Here is a 6740-nt window from a genome sequence, read left to right as displayed (position 1 = left end):
TGCTAAGGCTATGCAGAATGGTAAGGCTTAACTGCCTCTTAGGGCCGACAGCCAAATCTGGGGTGAGGATCCACTCTCCAAAGCGGCTAATGCTTGCAAGATAACAACCTTGTCCCTTCTGGTTTGGGCTCGAAGGCGACAGACCAACCATAGGCAGACCACGCATCCTCCCAAGCAGCAGGCTAAAAACATTCCGACTCCCACCCGCTCTTTGGAAAAGGACACCGCAGAGGCAATCCAGTCAGTAAATTGTAACAGCCCACAGCATCATCGGTTTAGCTATCACAGGGATTGCTATTAGCACTGTTGCTAACAGCAGGAAGATCAGCTGTATCAGAAGACGAGTGGATGGCATCTTCAAGAGGGGGTTTTTCTGCAGTCTCCACCGGCCTGGTCAGTCTCATTGGCACCCAGTGAGGTACTTCTTGACTCGGGGGATATTTACCGACGTCTCCTCTCCACGTGTTGAGTTCTGGCTCCAATTCGGCCTCTCACGCGGGTCCCGTCCCAGGTTCGTTCCCGGGTTTCAGCACCAGTTGTAGCGACCGTCTACTCGACCAGCGAGGAAAAACGACCACCACACCAGGAGTCTTCTCAGATCACGCTTTATTGGAGAGCCTTTTAGTTGTAGGAGAGCTTGGGCACGAGAGAGCGTGCACCCGAAACACAGCCGCTTATATAGGAGAATCGGAACGCGGGTCTTTCTATTGTTGGTCGCCTGCCTTTCACCGTCACCAGGTGTCATGGAATTGGCTGGGGACTCTACCTGGCTCGCGCACGCGCACAGCCCAGGCGTCCCGCCAAGCACCATCTGGGGTGGTTACCTCAAAGCTGCAAGGGAGTGGGCGGAGTCTCGCCTCGGCTCCCTACATCCAGATAGTAACAATATGTGTTATTTTTATTGTTGTGACAATATACCTGAAAAAGAACATCAGAAAATAACAGATCGTATATCAATCATAGTTTCAAGTTCAGCCCCTGGTGGGCTGGCCCCATTGTTTCTTGCACTATGGTGAGACAGAACATCATGGCAAAAGGCATGATGCAGTACAGCTGCTCACATTATGATCAACAGGAAGCAGAAAAGGGAGCAGGGTCCCAAAGCACCATATTTCCAGAAACTAACTTCCTCCAACCAGGCCCTAACTGCCATAATTTCATCTCCCAAAAGTATATTCAAATTTTGAACCCATAAATGAATTAAATGGTTGATTAAATCTGACTTGATTATCTAAAATCTCTGGAACACTATCCCTCACATACATACATGCTTAACTAATCTCTTACATGTCTGTCAATGCAATCAAGTTGACAATCAAGTTAACTATGCTGCCTGTCTTTCTGAAAATCCAACTTTTCTTTTAGTATTATTTTCTCCTCAGCCTGATGAACTTCCTTCAGCATTTCTTGTAAGGTAGGCCTGCTGTTGACAAATTCTCATAGTTGTCCTTCTAAGAATGTTTATATTTGCCTTTATTACCAGCGGTGCTTTTCTTTTTGGATAAACAATTGTAGTTGATGCTCCTTTTCTTTTATATGCTCAAGATATTACTGTTTTCTGGTATCCATTGTTTTATTATGAAAAAAATTTAGTCATTTAACATATTATTTCTAGTTTTTTTCTTTTTCTCCAGATATTTTCAAGTATTTTTTAGCTTTTAACAGTGTACCTAGGCAAATTTCTATTTGAATTTGTCCTATATAGGTCAAATGATCCTCTTGAATTGATAAATAGATCTTTTCCTAAATTTAGTTGTCTTATTTCTTCATAAAGGTATTATACAGCAATTGTTTTCTGCATATGAACTCTGAATAACACATGTAACACTATTTGCTATTATTCCACAAATCACAAAACTCTGCTCAGTTTTCATTATTTTTCCCTCTTTTCCTTAGGCTGTATATATTCTATAAATTTATTTTCATGTTCACTGATACTTCTATCTATCAGCTCCATTGTACTCTTGAACTGCTTTGTTAAGTGGCAACTCCTTTGTAAAACTACTTAAAAATAATAAAAAAACTTAAAAATTAAATTAGGATGTTATAGTTTTCAATTTCAGACAGTTCATTTTATTATACTTTATAGAATATATTTCTCTACTGAAAACTTACTCTTTCTATATGCTTCAAAGTATGTGTATTACTTTTATCATGCAACATACTTTAAGAAAAACTCTAAATTTTGAGGTCTCTCTTCCTCAGTATTTAGGCCATCTGGTGATTGCAGATGTTTATTGTCATTTCCCTTAAGAATGCATTATATTTTCTTGAGTTTTTTTCTAGTTGTAGTAAACTTAGATTGGATTATATATATGTGCTATGATGTACAGACAGTGGGTTCTATTATCTGTTATCTATTATCTATCATCTGTTAATTTTGTAAGATATATTTTTGTTTTGTTGAGTATTTACCTAATTAGGCATCAACTGAAATTTTACTCTTACCTGTTATAGACGGTGGTTTTAATCTCAGTTCAGCTTTTTAGGCCATTGCTTTACTACAATAATGTGAGTTCAATCCATAGTCCAGGAGCAGATCAATATATAGAATTAGAGTATCACTTTCTTCTTTTCCTTCCAGGCTTTACACAGTATGGCCTATAAAATTATTTTCTTGATTTCTCTGCCAAGTAATATTCTCATTTCATTGAAACAGTCTATACTATTGTGCACTTGTAAAATATGTCCCTACTTTTGGGATCCAATTCAATAAGAAAAATTTAAACCCACAAACTTACACTCTGGAGCCCATTTCTCTAATCTTTGACTTCTCCCTCAAAATAAGCCCACTATTATTTAATATCTGGAACCATTGGGTAGTTGTTTTGTTGTGTTTTAGCAAAAGTTTGGTTGAAATAATCAAGAGAGTTATTGAAATTAAGCTGCCATATCCAAAAGGGAACTACATCAACATCATCACCATCATCGTCATCATCATCACCATCATCGTCATCATCATCATCATCATCATCATCATCATCATCATCATCATCATCATCATCATCATCATCATCATCTCTCTCTCCCTTTCTTCCTCCCTCCCTGTCTCCTTCCTTTGTTCCCTCCTTTCCTGTCTTTCTCTCTCTTTGTAGTTTTTTTTAGCATATTCACAGTGCAGTACTTGTCAAATTATCCTTTAATATTGTTGATAGCATGAGATTTCTTAATTGTCAAAAGTGTTTTTTTGGAATTTTGTTTAGTGAATTCAATTTGAAAGGTGTCTTTGTAGGTTCTCTCTTTCCTCTTTCAAGAATGCAACTTTTAACTAAGGTCTACCAACTGTCCTATCAATACTCATGACAGTAATGTGAGTATAGTGTTATAAATATTATAATTAGTAATAATAATAGTAGCTAATTTTCATTTTTTTGTGATCTGCCATGATCCTAAGGTAAGGGGGCTGGTTGGAAGTAGGTCTCTAGGTCTGTATCTTTGAAGTGTATGAATTATCCCTGTCCCTGTCTTGCTAAGTTTCTAAGCTAAGGAGGAAAACATTTAGTACTTAACCTCTAGGCTTTTGTAGATCATCCTTATAATAAAGTTTAGGAAGTTACTCCTTAGTCCTTGTTTCCTGATAGTTTTTTCCATGAGTGATTGTTGAATATTGTGAAATTTTTCTTCCTTAATTCATCTGATTCTATGATTTTTTTCCACCCAGTTAAATATAATCACACATGAATATTTAGACTTGGTAAAAAAAAGTTGAAGAAATTGTTTGTTAGATGAAAGTATTAAGTTTCTTTTCTTTTGTTGGTTGTGAGGCTTGAATTCTGGGCCTGGGCGCTATGTTCTTCAGCTCAAAGCAAACACTCTACCACTTGAGCCACAGCGCCACTTTCAGTTTTCTGGCGGTTAATTGGAAATGAGTCTCATGGACTTTCCTACCCAGGCTGGCTTTGAACAGCGACTCTCAGATCTCAGCCTCTTATGTAGCTAGGATTACAGGTGAGAGCCACCAGTTCCTGGGTAGTATTGAATTTCTTTAGTAAATAAGTTTTGTAGGGCACTTACATTATTAAAATTATGAAAATATCAAATCTTTATTATATTACTAAAGTCTGTAATCTTCATGAATTTCCAGCAGTATATATATTGTATACATCCAAATATACTTGTTTATTATTATTGAGTGCTAAGCCCTCTTCTCCAAATTTCTAAATCTGGAGGTTGATGGGGCAGAGAATTAACATTCCTAATGAGTTCCAGTTGATACTGAGGCCACTACTCTAGGAACCAAACTTTGAAAACTAGGGGACTATTCAACCATGAAAATGAGAAATGGATTTTAATCTTTATTGTGGTACAAATTCCTTGGGTCAGTTTGAAAAACTCATAATTAATCCATTCCTCATTATCTTCATCTGATAAATAACATCAATGATACCAGCTCAATTCACTTTGAAGAAGTATTAGGTGTATCCAGTGGAATAACGCATATGAAATTGCTTTTGAGAGTCAGTCAAGGTGACTGATATCTGTAATCCCAGCTAGTTGAGAGTCAGGAGGACCTGGAGTTTGAGGCCAGCCCTAAAAAGTGATTAGCCCTAAAAGCCTAAAGCAAAAAATAAAATACAATAAAGGCTGGGGCATGGCTAAAATTGTGGAACACTTTCTCAGTATTCATGATGCCCTAGAGAAAGAAAGAAAGAAGAAAGAAAGAAGGAAAGAAAGAAGAAAATGCTTCTGAAATGAAAGAAAAGGAATAAATACTTCTACAAAACTTAATATACCAGAGGTTCTAAGAAGAGACAGAGACTAGAAATAATATACTCATATACAATATTTTGTTTTCTAGTCACATTTCTCCCTCTCTTTCCAGTTTACTGAACACTAAAGATCGTCTTTTTGTTGTTATCAAGCAACAGGTAAGTGGTTGGTGAATCAATGAACTCTTTGGCCTTGAATGGCTAACTTGGTTTTTTCCTACACATGGTCTCTGGGTAGTTCCTTTTTTTGTCCAATGCTTATTACAGAAATATTTCATAGGAATGGAGATACATTAAGCTTTAGGATATTGCTTCTTTTCCCCCAATAAATACTCTTATCACTAGAGGACAATCCTGCTTTTGTTGATGACATACTAGTTGACATAAATAAGGATATTCCTGTTCAATCTATTCAGCGATTCAAGTTTTCTACCTATAAATCAGTGAGCACTACAACTTGAACTTTATTGCTTAGAAAGATGCAGAGGCAGAGAGGTTGAGCTGCACTTCATCACTAAATAGTAGAGGACAAGCTTGTTGTCAAAGCCAGACCACTAGTTTCTTTTGATCTATTGGTTTTAAATTGAAAGGAGGTAGAAAAAGGAGTAGTCACATTGTGCACGTAGCTAATAAAAATTCAGCATATTTTATTTGTGTGAAATAAAATAATGGTGTGGATTTTTTGTTTTGGCACTAATTTCTTTCATTCAAATGCTAATTACATTCTCAACATATGAATTAATTATAATTTCTATTGACTGTACTGATATTATTTTAAAAAATTATCTCTCAGATCAGATGAAAAGTTTTCCTGTGTATGAAAGGCTCAAATGACTAGTTCTGCATATGACATTAATATTCCTTGGTGTAAGCTTCATAAAACATTAAAACCAAATTAAACTCAAAAGGGGACCAGCCCTGCTGATTTATTTATTTAAACCCAAGGGAAAGGAGGTCCCCTTTCTTTTTTTTTACAGTATTTTTTAGTGCGAAAATACTGTACAGAAGGGTTACAATTACATGGGCAAGATAATGAGTGCATTTCTTATCAAGCATTGTAGCCTCCTCCTTTGTTTCCCCTTCCCATCGCTTCCCATCCTCACCCTCCCCCGTCCCCCCAAACCTCCTCCTCCCGCATCAAAGTTGTAAAGTTTGTTTTCGACATAACGACTTGTACATCTCATTATTGCAATGGGTCCACCTGTATCCCTATTTAAACCATTTGTTTTTTCCCTTCCCCTCCACAAATTATACCGTATTCAAATACAATGAAAGCAGGGGTTATACTGTGGGGGAGGGACATACAAAGCAACAAAGAAATAATCTTATAAATGTGTTAGAAATAATCATATGAAAGAAAAAAACATTTGAATACATATCTTAGGGTTCACTTCCCTAATATCAACTTATCTGAACTTTTCTGCTTGATTCAGGCATATACTAGTTACTGCAACAAAGGGAAACCATGGGACCTATGTTTATTTGGGCCTGGCTTACTTCACTTAATATAATTTATTCCAAGTCTTTCAATTTCCTAACAAATGGGGCAATGTCATTCTTTCTGAAGGAGTCCATTGTGTGTGTGTGTGTGTGTGTGTGTGTGTGTGTGTGTGTACCACATTTTATTGATCCATTCATCTACTGAGGGGCATCTGGTTGGTTCCATATCTTAGCTATGCTAAATGTGCTGCAATAAGCATAGTCATGCTGGTAGCTTTAGTGTGGTCTTGTTTGTGAAAATTTGAGTAAATGTCCAAAAGTGGGATTGCTGGGTCACAGGGGAGCTCTATGAGGAGTCATTTGAGGAACCTCCATACTACTTGCCAAAGTGGTTGGACAAGTTTACACTCCCACCAACAATGCAGTAAGGTAACCTTCTGTCCACATCCCCTCCAGCATCTGTTATTATTAGAGCTCTTGATTATAGCCATTCTAACTGGGGTGAGGTGGAATCTCAATGCTATTTTGATTTGTATTTCTTTTATGGTTAGGGAGGTTGAGCATTTCTTCATGTGTCTATTGGCCATCCTT

This window comes from Dipodomys merriami, unplaced genomic scaffold (genome assembly GCF_024711535.1).
Source record: "Dipodomys merriami isolate MVZ:Mamm:240054 unplaced genomic scaffold, mDipMer1.0.p SCAF_3, whole genome shotgun sequence".
Classification (NCBI taxonomy): Eukaryota; Metazoa; Chordata; class Mammalia; order Rodentia; family Heteromyidae; genus Dipodomys; species Dipodomys merriami.
The sequence above is the reverse complement of the archived record's forward strand: the minus strand, read 5'-3'. Positions refer to the sequence as shown.